General features: G+C 40.9%; 1 long non-coding RNA gene across 7 annotated transcripts in view; it reads left to right on the top strand.

Annotated features, from left to right (window-relative positions):
* Positions 1–17,002, top strand: part of LOC113254340 (uncharacterized) — a 173,278-nt gene extending 156,276 nt beyond the window's left edge. For 6 of the 7 annotated variants that reach the window (XR_006409382.3, XR_003315736.4, XR_007190329.2 and 3 more), the window contains 2 exons: positions 9,239–9,329; positions 14,798–17,002. This is a non-coding gene — a long non-coding RNA (uncharacterized LOC113254340). Of the gene's footprint in view, positions 1–9,188; positions 9,330–14,797 lie in introns of all 7 variants that reach the window. The other variant, XR_003315740.4, reaches the window with a different exon arrangement.
* The last annotated feature ends 356 nt before the right edge of the window (positions 17,003–17,358 follow it).

The raw sequence follows: 17,358 nt of genomic DNA, 5'->3' as shown, positions 1-17,358 counted from the left end.
GCATGCACACCTTTTAGTTTGGCTTCTTTCATAATTATTTAAAGAACTAGATGTAAAACATTCAAATAATGTTTTATGTGTGATTAAGCTTGTTACACATCTTAAAACTTTGTGTTTAATTATCTGATACCTACCACACCCATTGTAACTATTAACAGGGAAAGTTATGCTCAACTTTTTTAGTATAAGGATTCATTATGCCTTAGACCTAAGCGTTGTTGGTTACCAAGACCATTGTCCTTTGAAATTTTTTTCATTCCAAGTTTTTGTTTAAATTCCAGCTGGTTGGGGCGCCTGGGTGGCTCAGTCATTAAGCGTCTACCTTCGGCTCAGGGCGTGATCCCGGAGTCCTGGGATCGAGCCCCACATCAGGCTCCCTGCTCTGCTGGGAGCCTGCTTCTTCCTCTCCCACTCCCCCTGTTTGTGTTCCCTCTCTCACTGGCTGTCTCTCTGTCAAATAAATAAATAAAATCTTTAAAAAATAATAATAATAAAATAAGTAACTAAATTCCAGCTGGTTAATATATAGTGTAATATTAGCTTCAGGTGTCGAACTCAGTGATTATATGATGAGGTGGTCTGCTGAATTTCTAGTACACTCAGTAAACTGGGGGCCGCCCCCTCAACACATTCGCACCTACGTGCATGCACATACACTCACTTACATGTGTGGATACAAACAACACTACACTTTTTCCTCCGTACGTCACTTTTAGCCCAGATTAGTTCAGCAATTGCTTCACATTACCATTTTCATTTTCTGTACCCTCTAAAAATGATTAAAATTAAAACTAGTATCTAAAAAAAAAACCTCAGCTGGGTGACTCAGTCAGTTAAGTGTCTGCCTTTGGCTCAGGTCATGATCCCAGGGTACTGGGATGGAGCCCAGCGTTGGGCTCCCTGCTCAGTGGGGAGCCCGCTTTTCCCTCTCCCTCTGCCTCTCCCCTCTGCTTGTTCTCTCTCTCTCTCTCTAATAAATAAAATAAAATCTTTTAAAAAAGTACCCTTGGATTCAAACCTCAGAACTATTTGATTGTGCATATGAAAATGCAAACCCTAGAATGGGTCACAAAAATCACAACTTTCAACCTTTAAACGATTGTTTTACATACAGCACAGCGATGTAGGCATAGGAAGCCCTCAGTGTATGTTTTCCAAGTGAATGAAACCGAGCTCTCTGCTTTGCGATTGTATCTTCTCTGATATCCTGTCACTTGACTTTGGCATACCTGAGAAACCAATGTCGTCACATCCTTCAAGATAGCGTATGCTCAGTCTGATTGTAACTTTTTAAAGTCTATTACTTTGCTTTTCTAATGTGTGTGCCTTTCTTTATATTTTAATCTTTTTCTTCTATTCCGCATAGCCTGGAACTTTTCAGATTGTTTTGGAAAAGGGAGGGTGTCTATTTTCCATTTCTTAGTTTCCGACTTATTATTTTGCGAGTTTAACCATCACACCCTATGAGAGGATGCCCTTTACTTCACATTCCCACCGAGCCTCATACATATACCTTATAGTAAGTTTACACTGCATTAAACCTGATCGGTATTATCTTCCTGTCAAGTATGATGTGATGTGTAAATTTTCATATTGTGCCGTCACTAAGCATAAGCCATTGTTTCCGTTTGTACGTATTAACTCCCACACATCACAAGAATGGAATCCTGTTATCTCGTGCTGGCTGGGGATATTGTGGCAGCTGGGAGTTTTTGTATGTGTTATAGTTCAAGTTGTCTTGTTTCTTGTCAAATGTTTTGTCTAGTTCTCAGACTTGTGACAATGTTTTTAAAGATCTTTTCCAGATATTTTGTCATGGATCTGATAATTTTTCAGAGAATTAAAAAACTTTTAACCCTTTGGTTCGTTAACCAGACAACCCCGTTTATCATGTAACCTCTGGGTGTATGCCCCTACATGGCAAATTCCCATCTATTTGAGAGATATCCTGGTATCCTTTGAAACTCTAGCACGGAAAAAAATAGTAAAAGTGAAAGGAACTTTTGGTTTCTGGATAAACATGGATGTCATGTAGCTTACCTAAACAGGATATGAGTAGTACTGATTTTGTTCTAGAGTCCTTAATACTAATTTTATTTGCAAACAAAGAAATTAAAAGGAAGAAAATTAAAAACTTAATTCTTCCTGGGATTTCCTCTTTGGGTGTTCTCCTAGGTTGTAGCTAAGATACAATAGAGTTTAGTCTCAGGAAATGATAACAATGTAGTATGATTTTTGAGTGAACGTTAAACCAAGGTAATGCTATAGCTCATGTCAGTTTTTAGGGTTTTTTTTAATGCTTCAAAGAGAAATCCAGTGTAACTCTTTCTTTCCTATCAACCACTGCAAAGGTCCGAGGGCATATTGTTGGCTCTTTCCATCTCCTTCACACTATAGGGTTGGGTTGCAGAAGAGCAACAGCAGCCTTCCAGGCTGTTCCCTGCAAATCGACATTCTCAGGATTCAGTTCTCCTACTGTATCCTTTCCATCCTGCTGTCCACCTTATTCATAGTAAAGAACTCCTGATAGAAAAGCTGGTAAGTCAGTAGCGCGTATATAAACTGAAGTTCCCAGCTCTGCTTGGAACATGGTGCTCTCACTAGGGGAGTGGAAAATCGATTGGAAACAATAAATAGGGGCAGCGGAGAGAGTAAACAAAATGTGGAAGGGCGAGGCTTGTCCTGATGAGTGACTAAGTGACTAAGTAGGCAGCTTCCTGTGAGCCCTTCAAAGAATGATCTTTAAAAAAATGTTCCCCATTAGTTCTTAACTGCAAAGCAGACCAATTTATTTGGGGGAAAAATGCTGATAATTAAATCAAGCACAAATATATGTGGTTTACTTTTAAAGGCAACAGACTACGTTAGTCCAATAATCATAGTCTTTAAAATGGGACGTCTTCTGCTAAACTTAAAAAAAAAAGTAACTTATACCCATTTATATCCATGTAGAGCCCTCATCTATAAATTATATCCATACTCTGGATCCTTAGGCATTGCATAAAATATAAATTGATTTCTTTCATTAACTATCATTTAGATGTATAATAGAATGACACCTGCTGCAATTTTTTAAATGTCCCATGGGCTTCAGGTGCTCAGCACCAACAGTAAACTCGTGGCTGTTTGGTGCCTATCAGTGTTTTCTCTCCAAGTTAAATGTACATTCCAGAAGAACAGACGGCAGTTTACTCTTCTCTTTCCCCTCTAGTCCCAACTCAGTGCTGTGTACTTAATTGATGCTTAATAAATACTGAATTGATTGAGCTGAATGAATGTATGAGAAGTCAATAGAAGTTGCCACGGGATTACAAATTTCAGACTTTATATGAGTAGAAATCCATGCTCACCGGGAAGAGCATTGGGGAATCTTGAAATGAAATCCTTGTTTGGCAAGGTATTGGCAACCTGACCTTGAACTTCAGTTTCTTTACTTCTCTGAGCCTCAGTTTCTTTAACAAAATGAGGGTAATAATAAGTGCCTTGGGATTATTGCAAAGATTGGGGATAGATGTTTGGCTTGGGGCTGGTCTGCAGCCTTGAACTCGTGAAGCTATTATTGCCACTTTAAAGAGGAGAAGGTGGAGGGTGGGTGCTGATGCCATGCTGCAGGTATCACACCGCCAGACTCTGCCTGGCTCCATATACAGTGCTTGGAGATGCCCTGGAGCACACTCACTTTTCAGAAAGGTCATTCCTAGGGCGGAAAGTGAATATGAAGAGGACGAAAATAGAGGCAGAGTAACAAGTTGAAATAGTACCTTTCAAATGTTTCGGCCCTCATTCACAGTGTTACATTGTAAACCCAGAACACATACAACCGTAAAAAAAAGTCAGACTTCTCCACGTATGCTGCTACTCCATTCCGTTCTATATTACATTTTTAAAAATTCTGTTATGGAGGGCCGGGCAGCGGGCCTGGGGAGGTGGTTGGGGTGCGAGGGACGAGCTCAGGCAGGGGTCGCCTGGCAGCAAGCTTGTGTGTGGAGGGTGTGGTCTTTACATGGCCTCAGTGCCCTCATCTGGTTGTGGTCCTTGCCTTGGTGGTCTCACTGGGCCCCGGGGAGCTGACACTGTCCCCCGCATGGCCACAGGCCTGGATAGGCCCAGTCTCCCAGGAATGGCAGGCCGGCTGGATCTGGAAAACGCGAAAAGATCCCCTGCCACAGGAAGGCAGTACCCTTGCTGGGGATGCTTGTTTGCCTGGCCCTCTGCAGGACAGGAAGAAATTGAGACAAGTGGAAGGCTGTTTTCTCTGAGGCCACAAAGCAGACAACAAAAGCAGATGGTCAGAAATGCAAATAGTGGGAGGAGTAGATCGGGTAAAGCCCTTGAGATACAGCGGTGAACCCCCACCCCCCCACCCCCGTTGCCGCCCTCTTGGAGCTCGGCTGCAACAACCAAGAAAACAACTAAGTGAGATATGGAGGTCACAAGAGAACACTAAAGGGCCCGGAAGCTTAAGGAACATCAGGTTTGGCTGTTCTGTCTTAAGCCAAGTCGACATTAGACACCTCTTGTCATCCTTTGCTGGCCAGTCATGGAAGCTATACCCTATGCACATTGCTCTCAAGGACTAGAACACGAAACTTGATGAGCTGATGGTAGGGACGCAAAGAAAGACTCTTGTCCAAATCCAGAGTTTGCTTCAGGAAGGGGTAAGATTTGAGGGGGGGGCATGATCTTTGGATCTTTGCCATTGGAAAAAATTTCACAGTGAGTGAAAAACTTAGCTCCTGTCCAGATCCTGGAACTGGACTAACTTGAAGAAAGAATATCTGACTATTCCAAATCCAAGATGGTTGCTAAAGCGAATATGCAGAAAGGGGGAAAGGATTTATTCCAAGGAGCAAAGGAGTAGGAGATGTGAGGAGTAGGGCTGCTGGAGAGTAACACTGCAGAGAAGCAAACTGTCTTTCACAACCATGTTGGATGTATAAATCATAGTAAAACTAAATTGCCACTGCATTTGATAAAGCTATCCACTACGTGCTATTCATACACAGCATTTCTCCACTCACGTTAGGTGTATCAGAGCAGAGACTGGCTTTCTTTATTAGATGTTTCTTTGTGCTCATTGAAAATGTTTTGAAAAAGAAAAAAAAAGAAAAAAGAAAATGTTTTGAGTATTTTGACCTTAACAAAAAAAGAAAGAAAAGAAAAAAAAGAGAAGAAAAGAAAAGAAAAGAAAAGAAAAGAAAAAAGAAGGAGAGGCTGCCAGTAAATGTTTCTGTGTTGTTGTTAATTTGACCCTGCTAATTTCTGGATTGTATAAAGGAGTAAGCGTAAGATTTTATCAAAAGCTTGTTATGCCCCAGTACATTGATTGGATGCCTCATTAATGGGTCACAAACCACATTTTGAAAAATAATTAGGTGATTGTTACAGTAATCCATGTAAGAGAAGATGATAGGTATAACTAAAGCAGTGGAAATGAGAGAAATACATGCAGTAATTATTTGGGTAGAGTCAACATGCCTTTAAGATTGAAGGGAGCAGAAAGTGAGGAGGTTGCCAGGTTGAGCAACGTGTTTCCATTCATTGGCTAGAGAGCAGTGAAGGAAAAGCTATTTTGATGGAGAACAAAGTCTGCTTTGGAAATACTGAGTGTGTGATACCTGGGAGGAGGGGGGCATCTAATTGGAGATGCCTAATAAGCAGTTAGAAGTGTGGGTTGGAGATGACAAGAGAAATCTGGGCTGAAGGGATAGATTCATTGGCACGTTGATGATAGTTGAAATCACAGCAATGGACTTGACTACCCGGGGGACCAGGAGGAAGGTGGGCCAAGAGCGGAACTTGGACGACTAGCTAAAAGAAAGGTGGAGGGAGAAAAGGAAGAGAGGGGATGGAGAAACCTCATAGAGATAGAACATAAAAGTGGAAGGCCTTCAGTTACCTGTGCTGGGTTATTGTGTGCTGTCAGTAGCACCAACGCACCAGAGTATGGATGGAAGAAGGTGACCAGCAGCATGATAGACTGAAGCATGCTGGGACAGGAGCGGGAGGTAGTCCCAAGACAACCTTCACCTTGGCTGGTGGGTTTCTCCCCCGTACGAAATGAGAGCCTTGAGCTAGTTGCTGTCTGTGGTGTTTAATTTGGAGCAGGGGTGGATGGGTTGAGACTATGAGAAGATATGAAAATTAATCCATTCATTCACTCAGTGAATATTTATTGAGTTCCCGCGATGTTCAGTTACTGTTTTAGCCACAGAGACATGCTGATGAACCAGATAGACTGTGAAAGCTGATGCTGAGTAAGGGAAACAATTTAAGTTAGAGTGTATTTTCAGGTATTAATAAAAACTATGAAAGAAATATAAAATGGGTAAGGGGGAGATAGGGTGACTTGGGCAGACTTCTTTAAGTAGCTGTAATGAATAAAGTGAGGAGATCTTAATGCAGAGGGCTTGCTGAAGAGCATTCCTGGGGAGAGGACAGCAAGGGCAAAGGTCTCCGCCGGGAATGACTTGCATGGAGCGCCGGGGAAGCATCTGACGGTTTCGGCTCAGGTCAGGATCTCAGGGCGGTGAGATGGAGCCCAGAGCCAGGCTCTGTGCTGGGCATGGAGCCTGCTTGAAATTCTTTCTCTCCCTCTCCCTGTGCCCCTCTCCGATGCCCCACCCCTCTCTCTTTCTAGAAAAAAAAAAAAAAAAGGAATGACTAGCATACCTGAGAACCAGTGGAAAGTGAAAAATGAAGTGAAGCCAGCGCAGCGAGTGAGCCGGAGATGATGAGCTATCAGCAGAAGCCAGCCCAGGGTGTACCTCGTTAACCACGTCAGGGACTTTCAATTTCCTTTGTGGCTGGGAACCTGTTGGAACGATTTGTAGAGGCTCGTGACTTGATCTGATTTATATTTTTAAAAGTTCACTTTGGTAGCTGTGTAGACCAAAGATGGGTGAAAATAAAAGCAGGGAACCTGAGTCGAGGTCAATGGTTTCAGTAATCCAATGGAGAGAAGATGGTAGATCGAGAGGTAGAATTAACCTTAATTGCACACCTACTCCACTGGGGCTTCATTCCAAGTACATTGTATGTGTTAACATTATTTCTGCATAGAGCCCCATGATATTGTCCTCTCTGTTTTACGTATGCGGATCCCGAAGCACTTGCTCAGCTTACACTGCTGTAAGTCTTAGAGCCGAGCGTCCCACCCCCGCGATCTAGCTCCAAACCTTGCCGGCTTCCTCTGTGCGCGACACGAACTGGGGATATATTTCGAAGGTGCAGCTGGCAGATCTCGATGGCGCTGATGTTAAGTATGAAAGAAAAGGCAAGAATCAATCTCCTTGAACTTTTTAGAACTTTGGTGTGAACAACTGTGTGACATTTAATAATGTAGAGAAGCCCGGACAGGAGAGAAGGGAACAAGAGTTCTGCTTAGAACACATTCAAGATGCCCCATAGACAGCCGGGTAAAGGCATTCAGTAAGCACTCCGAGCCTTCTGAAACCTGATAAATGACTGCTCTGTTTAAATATAAGGTAGAAGCAATCTAGCACCGGGTTAGAGAAGTATTCTGCTAACATCAGTCTATCAGCTTTCTCATACATTCTTAGATGCAGTCAGATGTCTTCACTGCTGCCCATCAGTCTCTGAACTTTGCCTGCTAGCCCGTGATTGCAGCACCCCGAACCTGCTGGGACTTACTAAATCCTGCCCCCTTGTCCCCACCACCCCCACTCCAACTTCCGTCTTTCAATTTTCACTCCATCTGATCTTAGATGATTCAACTCTTCTAGACAGGCAAGATTCATCCTCCTGGTCCTGCCTACTCCTCTCTGTGCCAAGCCTGGTGTCTACTGAGCACTGCTTGGTGCAAAACACCATGCTGGAAATGCTCTCCACCCTGATTGGGATGGCAGTGCTTAGTTCATCAAATTATATGTCTAGATACCTCAATTTAAAAATACGTCAGTTTGAGGGCACCTGGTTGGCTCAGTCAGTTGAGCACCTGACTCTTGATCTCAGCTCAGATCTTGATCATGGTTGTGAGTTCAAGCCCTGTGTTGGGCTCCACACTGGGCATAGAGCCTACTTAAAAAAAAAGAAAATAAAACCTCAATTTGGAAAATGATATTACGCTAGGTGCTTTTCAAATAAAATTTTTTTGCCTCATGAAGCTTATGGTGCAAAGAAGGTATAATACGAAGTAATAGCAGTTAACATCTAAGTGTGAAGTGAGTAACCCCAAAATAAATGTTACAGAAATCGGACAATAAAACTTCACAGAGAAGATGGCACTTGACTCATTTAAGCATTAGGTGTTTAGTTGACTACAGCAGCAGAGAGAAGAGGAAGATTCTAGGTAAGGAAAATAGTGTGAGCAAAGGTGCAGACGTGGGACTAAAAAGAAGTTTGGGGAGACAGTGAGTAGATCAGCCTGGACTTATTTTGAGAAACAGTGAAAAATAATATTGAGAGGGACCCAACCTATTGAGTCTCTTCAATGCCAAGCTAAGAAGTTTACAAAGCACTGTGTGTGCTGCAAGGAGCTATTCAATGTGATTCAACCAAAGGAGGATGTAATCTGTGTTTTTAAAGGAAATCTACCCCCCCTCGTACACACATTCCACGGCAGAATCGTTGGTTTATGTGACTTGTGGTTTGAGGTACAGAGTGCTTTCAATCTATACTCCTTAACAAGGCCTTCTGGGACATGGGTCAAAGAAAAATGGCTCCGCTCTGGGTACTCAACTTTCCGTGCAGCCGTGGCCTTGTTTTCATTGTGTTCTAAACCCTTTACTATCTTTACTCTGAGCTCTAGTCCAGTTGTATCTTCACATTTTCTCCTTGACTTGACTTTTCCATCCACCTTTAAAATGTGCGGTGACTTGTGCCAAATGTCCTCAGGCTCATCTACTATTTGAACTGCCTTTTACTGAGGCATCTTTGGTGACAGAGAAGGAATCAATCTCTGTCTTTATTTTCCTTAACTCTTTTGCTACATTGAATACCTCTGACTTCTCCATTTTTTAGAATACTCTTCTTCCTTGAGTCCATTAAAAACATGACCCTTGTCCTCTTGCTTCTGTGGATGACTTTCTGTTTCTCACTAGTTTTTCTTATATTCAAACATCCTCAAATTAAACCATTCCTCAAGTCTGTCATCATCCTTCTCTTCTTCTACCCTTCTGCCAACCCTCTTATCCATGCCTACCTCTTTGATTATCTTCTCGGGACAGGTGGCTCTCGAGGGTGCATCTTCCAATGACTGATGTCTGTTTCTGCTTAGAGGCCCAGCCAGCAAGTCCGCTCAACATATTCCAGAACAAATCTAAGATTGCCTTCTGGTCACTTCCCTATTTCTTGGATGGCATCATTGGGTAAGTCCACATCTACTTAATTTTTACTGAAAATGTACTTCTAAAAACTCCGAAGTAGCCTGTATATCCCCTTCCCTATATTGCTTGCCAATATTTGGACCTTTTTAGTCAATAAACAGTCTGTCTTATCTTTCACATGTTGTTTTCATCTATCTCTTTTCCATCTTTTCCCTATTATCCACCAGGTCAAGCCCTCATGGCCTCTTACGTGAACCATTTAAAATTCCCCAAAGAGGGGTGCCTGGGTGGCTCAGTGGGTTAAGCATCTGCCTTTGGCTCAGGTCATGATCCCAGGGTCCTAGGATCGAGTCCCACAATGGGCTCCTTGCTCAGCAGGGAGCCTGCTTCTCCCTCTGCCTGCCACTCCCTCTGCTTCTGCGCTCTCTTTTTCTCTAACAAATAAATAAAATCTTTAAAAAAATTCCCTAAAGAAGCTTATTCCCTAAAGAATGCAACCTGTCTATTGCTGCCAAAATACTCTTAAAACATCGTGTTAGTCCTCTACTTAAAATCCTTCAGTGAGTCCCATTCATTTAAAGAAATAAAGCCAGATAGCTTCCCCCAGCATGTGCAGCTCTCAATACACTGAACGCAACCTTCCCTTCCAAGTTTATATCTCACCATTCTCTTTCTAGTACCCTGTGACCTGTCCAAACTCAACTACTTGCTGTTTCCTGGAGATTTCTCAAACTCTCCTAGCCCTGTGCTTTTGCTTACACACTGCCTGCCACAATTAGACACGCCAAATGAACCCCCCCCACCGCCATCCCACAAGGTCCAGTTCCAATTCATGCCATAGCAGCTACAAATGAGGGACATGAGCTTTTGCAAGAGATTGGGCAACTCTGCACGGACTTTTACACTAAAGTACCTAGAGCAGTGCCTAGTGTAAATTAAGTTTCTAATCCATGAATGTGGGCATGTCAGCTGAATGTAGATATACTGTCCTTTATGTTTCCAACTGGCTACCAGCATGTCTCTTAATAAGACTTTTTTTTACGTTTTAAAAATTGCTTTTAATTCATGAATACGTTTTCATCATAAAATATTTGGTAAAATGCTAAAGGCTTCTTGACCATCTCCAATCTAGTTCTCCAAAGGAGGAGTTACTGTCGGCCACATCACGTAGATCTTCCCAGATCTGTTTCTGTGCGTTCATGTCCCTGCATGAATAAGTAGTTATGTTCTTAAATGGTGAATTACCATATGCTCTGTGATAAGAATGCTGAATTCTAAATTTAAAAACACTTACATATTATAAAATGTTCACAATTGGTAACATTTCTTAATCATTTTAAGCATGTAGATATACATAATAATAATATTCCATGTATTGACATTTTATTCTGCCAGTCACTCGGATGTTTCGGGTAAGTAAATTCTTACAACCACTAGGTAGCTACTATTATCATCATCTTCAGAGAGATGAAGAACTGTAGTCCTAGCAAGGTTTGCTAACATACCTAGGGTCCCACTTCCAGCTAACAAGTGGAAGAACTGGAATTCTGACCTAGGAAGTCTGGCTTCAGAGCTTACACCCTTAAAGGCCTCACTCTACTCTCTATGATCCCATCCACTGAGGCAGGAAACTGTTAACTGTGCACATTCCTGTTAAATAATTTAGTGTTTGTGACCATATCTCTTGGTTTCTCCTCTACTGTGGTGGTAGGTGCTCTACCCCTGGGCTCAAGTCTTCCTGACTGCTCACACACTTCTGAGGACTGCTTGATAGACATTGTCGTACTACTCAGCTGTCTAGGCAGAGAGGAAGAGGAGACCAAACTTAAACAATGACTTGTTTATATCATCTCTGCAAAGAGTACAAGCTCTACGGGAACAAGGCCATGTCCCTCTTGCCCATCACCATTTCCCCCATGTCTGGCAAACAGTAAGCAGGCAGCAAATACGTGTGGAAATGAATGGAATTGTACACAATTGACAAGGGAACTTCTGAATCAGTGTGTTTCCCACTCCAACATTGGAGGGATAGATGTGGAGGCTAGAGAAAGGACTGAAGAGAAAGAGCTAAACTGTCTTGTTATTTTTCTTATTTTTATCAAATGAACACATACAGTAAAAAAGTAAAATAGAAAAGTATATAACAAAAAGCACCGATCTTCTTCTCCACCCCTCCCCACCATCATTTGTTTCCTGGGGGCAATCGCTTAAAACTTTTTCTGTTTTTACTTCTTCCAGTGCTTAGCTCCATATCTTTAGATAATGTGTCTATATGATTTCTTCTTAATCAACTTTACGCATAATCATTCTTTTCCCACTAAGCAACACGAGGATTTAAGAGCTTATTCTTTAAACCATGAATATGTGGTAAGCCTGGGGTAGTGAGGAATGATCCCACTTCTAGTCTAAGGATTTGGTAGAGCTCCCTGCGCATAGTTCTATCAAGGCAATTGCCATACTATCCAAAAACATCGATTTTCTTGCTCATTCCCCCATGAGATGCTGAACAACTTGAGTTGTTCTCCAATTTTGAGTTATATCTCCCTCCAATTTTGTAACCCCAGACCTATCAGTGTCTTCCAGGTAGCAGGTGGGCTTATTACATTTATTTCTTGAACAAATCAATGACTCCTACTGATAAAGTTACTGGGAAGCTGATGAGGCACAGAAAAGGGAAGATCGCAGTGACTGATCATCCAAGAAGCAAGGGAACAACTGATTTCAAGGTTGACTGACCAAATCGTCCTGCCCCCCCAAACAGCCAAGACCTGAGATGGCCAGACAGTGCACTGAGCGTGGACAGTCTGCATTTCCAGTGAGGTGAAGTGTTTTCAATTAGCAATAATATGAGATGTCCATATATAGAAGTTACTGTTACAGTCTACAAGTAATTTTGAGCAATATAAAGTCATAATTGGTACATCATTTTACTGATTATTTAAATTTTTCAAAAAAGAGTTGGAGATTTATTCCATTTTAAACATAATATAATAAAAAATATTTTAAAAAATGAAAAATAAAAAAGAAGTGTGCATGTAGATAAGTACAGTATTTCAGTGAAGGAATGTGTTCATTACACTTTGATGCATGGAATATACTATATATAGTCAAATGTATAAAAGTTGTTTCTAAGAATAATAAAATTTTATTGCATCTAAAAAAATAAATAAATATTTCAAAAACTAATTTTAGTTGCCTCTAACTTTATTATATTCCATAGTCTATAGTCAGAACCTAATAATTACATACCCAGGGCCACCATTAACTATTTTAGAAAGACCCTCTCCAAACTAGAACTTTCTCTGTTTCCTATCTCAGTAAATGGCATCTCCATTGACAAAGTAACCCAAGCACAAACTTCTTTTATTTTTTTAAAGATTTTATTTTTAAGTAATCTCCCCACCCAACATGGGGCTTAAACTCACAACCCCAAGATCAAGAGTCACAAGCTCCACTGACTGAGTCAGCCAGATGACCACCCCCCCAAACTTGTTTTATGGACCTCCCTTGCCCCCTACATATATGCAGTAACTAGGCTCTATTGGTTCTATTTGCACCATATTCCTTGCATTTGTCTCCTCCCCCGCAACCCCGCTGTAACCCCCTGAATTCAGGCAGGCTCCCATTGTCTTTTCCCGATGCCCTTGCAGCAGCCTTCTGCTTCCGCCTCCCTCTTTCCTTAACCATCGCTCTGTAACAAGCTGCCCGAGAGGTCTTTCAAAAACACAAATCTTATGGCATTTCTTAAACATGCCCAAGTTGTTTGATGCTCCAGAGTTCCCTTAGCATGGAATGACTTCCCCTTCTTTTCCCCCATCCTCTCCTTGGGGTGGGTTATCCTAAAGCTTAGCATTAGTTTGACTGTTGACCCTGATTTGTCCAGAACAATCTCAATTTCACTTGTTGTCTCAGCATTATTACTGATAGCAACCCTTTGATCATTCTCAAAAGTTCCCCAGCATGTAAGTTTGCTAGAGCTGCTACAACAGACCTATAATACTACAGACTGGGTGGCTTAAACAACAGAAATTTATTCTCACAGTTCTGGAGACTGGAAGTCCAAGACTAAGGTGTTGGCAGATTCGGTTTCTTTTGAAGCTTCTCTCCTTGGCTTGTAGAGGGCCACCTTCTTGCTGTCCTCATATGGACTTTTCTCTGTGGGTATGTGCCTGGTGTCTTGCTCTGTGCTCTAATCACCTCTTCTTCTTCTTTTTTTCAGGTTTGTTTATTTATTATTTATTTATTTGTTTGTTTATTTATTTATTTATTTTGGGGGGGGTGAGAGAGGGCGAGTGAGGGGAGGGGAAAAAGAAGAGGGAGAGAGAGAATCCTCATCCTCAAGCAGACTCCCCCCTAAGCACAGAGCCTGATATGGGGCTTGATCCCAGGACCCTGAGATCATGACCTGAGCCGAAATCAAGAGTCGGACACTTAACTGACTGAGCCACGCAGGTGCCCCTAATCTCCTTTTCTTATAAGGACACCAATCAGATTAGCTTAGGACCCACACTAATGGCCTCATTTTAACTTAATTACCTTTCTAAAGGCCCTATCTCCAAAAACAGCCACATTCTGAGTTAGTAGGGTTAAGACTTCAACATATGAATATTAGAGGAACACAGTTCAGTCCCCAACACCCAGATTGAACAGTGTATAAAGTTATACTACTTAAAATAGGTCTTCTGCAGACCTATTAAGTCATCCTTCTAAAGGAAGATGAGGTGGAAGACAGTGCGAAACGTCAGGGGGGGTGGCAGTATCGTGTGTCTCTGGAAATTCCTGATACACCCCAATAGCCAAAGATATCGGACTGATAGGATAGGTAACTGCAAAGTGTGTGCTCGGGATTGAACCCCAGGTCTTGGTGGTTAAGTGGCGGGTAGACAAGGACAATGAGTCACAAGTACAGGGATGCCAGAAATGCTGAAATCCCGAGGCTCCCTGTGCCCAGGCCTACTTCTGGGTCTACCAGATACACAGGCTGGTCGTAGCAAGTCTCAGTTCCAGGCCTCACTGCACAACGGGATCGATGCTTCTACCATATACAGCCTGCCCCAGTTGATTGATTCTAGCACAAGAGTGAGTCTCAGCTCTGGGGAACAAGAACCAGCACGCCCAGAGGTTTCTCATAATTCCAGGGTATTCAGGTCAAAGGAAACACATGGAAATATAAATTGTTAACTTCACTACCACAGAAAGTAATCATTTATATTTCATTGAAATATATCAATGTATAATAATTCTGTGAACTAAACTATTGCTTCCAAGATTCACTAAAAGTCAAAATATTATCTGAGTAAAGTCTTGCTCAGAGAAATAGAAGAATTGTTTTATTCTTTGTAAACTGCGACTTTTATCAGTGATGTGATTAGGTGCTTTTAAAAATGTTACAATTTGGGGAGAATAACATTAGGCTTTGACTCATTAAAGCCACTATATAACTCAAAGAGTGTTACATGACTTGGCTAATCAAATGTAACTTAAAGCATTTTTTTTTGTCTTTGAATCAGATGTCCAATGGGTTTCCAAAAAAGAGGACACGGGATTGTTAAACTCACTGAACAGCAACAAAAAGCTGCTTCGTCTCACCTACCCATTATGGAAAACGAAGGATTAGTTTTCACAAGAAAACAAATTCATTAACATAAAATGAAGAATATTTCCCATCAACATGTTCTCTTTCTTTTCAAAAGCGCTAAGTATTGTTTCATTTTATATAATACATGTCTGTCACTGATGTGTCTTTCTTTTATGTCTATATAACAGAATATTGTATTTCATTGTATTTAGTTTTTCAAATGACTTTTCAAGAACGAAACCCTCTATTGTCACTTCACCGCAGAGAGAGGAGTAGTTTAAGTCTTAAAGTGCTTACTCTGAACTCAGCTACCATAGATGGTAAAGTCTATTTGGACATCCTTACATGTAACCCAGGCACATGGACAAATGATGGAAAGGAACTGGCAGCCAGAGATATGTTTTACCTTCAGTGACTCAACCACTTTCAATACAGGGCTTTGATATCACGCTGGATAAAAATTAGAATGATTAGTTTCTATTTGAGAGGGGATCTAGATGAGGAGAGGGAGGTTTGATAGCATAGCATGACTAGGATCCTATTCTTATGGATGGAAACCATTTTTAATAATTATTAAGGGGAGAAAGGGAAAAAATTTATTATAAGTCTTCTTCCTTCAAAATAGCTCCAATGATAGAACTTGTACTAAACTGCAAATATTGAAAAACATATTTAGAAAGGTCTCTATCTCTTTTAATGATCAGTCACTAATTTCTATGACTCACTGAGTTATTTAAAAATATATGAAGTTAAAGTATTTACCCTTCTTGCTTTGTTTCCCCAACATGCTCAAAGTAGTATATTCTATAAACTTAAACTTTTTAAAATAAATTTAACAATATCAGAAGGCTCATCAAAGCCAGGTGACAATTAAGCATAGTACAATGGTGTTTTTTTCAATTTTTGTCCTCACAGTATGTTTGGTAATAGATAGACCTTCTTTCTTCTATGCTTGTAGGCATATTCCTAGGTCATAGGAACATATGGGCTCTGGGAATTGTAGCCCAAACAGCACCATGTTGATAGCATTGTCAAAGAATTTGGCTGGTAGAATACACTAAAGTAAGCCACAGTGGCATGGACAAGAATGAAGAACTGCTATTACTGAACGTAAACTGTCCTTGTAGTCTATTTTCCATTTTCTGGAATCTCCTATTTACATGGAGTTCTGTGTTTTCCTAGAAAGTTTAAACAGCTAGGATTTCCCCTTACCCATTGTGTTAGCTTCCTATGGCTGTTATAATAAATTACCAGAAACTTCGCAGCTTAAAACAGCATAATTTCTTCTCTTAAGGCGCTGTAGGTCAGAAGGCCAAAATTGGGTCTTACAGTCAAGGTGTCAAAGGTGTCAACAGAATTGGTTTCTTTCTCTTTTTTTTTTTTTTTTTAAGAATTTATTTTTAAGTAATCTCTATGCCCAGTGTGGGTCTCGAACTTACAACCCTGAGATCAAGAGTTGCATTCTGTACCTACTGAGCCAGCCAGGTGCTCCAGGATTAGTTTCTTCTGAACACTCTAATCTATTTCCTGCCTTTTCTTGCTTCTAAAGGCTTCTTGCATTCCTTGGCTCATGACCCCTTACTCACATCTCTCCATCCTCTTGCTTCTACCATCACATATCTTTGGACTGACTTTAATCCCTCTATTCTCTCTTATAAGGACTCTGATTACATTTGACCCACTCAGGTAATCCAGGTTATTCTCTCCTCAATCCTTAACTTAATCTCATGGGCAAAGTCCCTTTTGCTATATAAAGAGCATACTCAGAAGTTTTGAGGATTAGAATGTGGATATCGTTGGTTGGGAGGGGAGGCCTTATTCAACCTTATTGACTTATCTATTTTTATACTATTGCATTATATTTTTGTATATTTATTTTCTATCACAAGGTATTATAACAAACAGTATTTTAAAAATCATTCAGTTTTTATAGGAAACAAACTGAAGGTTGCTGGAGGGGAGGTGGGTGAGGGGATGGGGTAACTGGGTGATGGGTGTTAAGGAGGGCACTTGGTGGAATGAGCACTAGGTGTTATATGCAACTGATGAATCACTAAATTCTACCTCTGAAACTAACAATACACTATATGTTAATTAAATTGAATTTAAATAAAATAAAATCACTCAGTTTATATAATGGACATTGCCTTTTTTTTTTTTAAGATTTTATTTATTTTGGGGCTTGATCTCAGGATCCTGGGATCATGAAGACAAACACTTAACTGACTAGAGCCATTCAGGTGCCCCTTATACTTCAATTTTTAAAAATCAAGGAAAAGAAAGAAAGAAAGAAAGAAAGAGGAAAAAAGAAAAGAAAAGAAAAGAAAAGAAGAAAAGCAAAAAAGAAAAGGAAAGGAAAGAAAAGAAGGAAGGAAAGAAGGAAGGAAGAAAGATTGTAGCTCTTGGAAAGTTGGAAACCCATGCTAGGAAAGAAATGGCAGGAATCAAGGGATATTAGGCAGCAAGAAGCACAGCTGGGGTTGTGCCACAGGA

This window comes from Ursus arctos, unplaced genomic scaffold (assembly GCF_023065955.2).
Source record: "Ursus arctos isolate Adak ecotype North America unplaced genomic scaffold, UrsArc2.0 scaffold_12, whole genome shotgun sequence".
Lineage (NCBI taxonomy): Eukaryota > Metazoa > Chordata > Mammalia > Carnivora > Ursidae > Ursus > Ursus arctos.
This window is presented reverse-complemented; position numbering and strand designations above follow the sequence as displayed.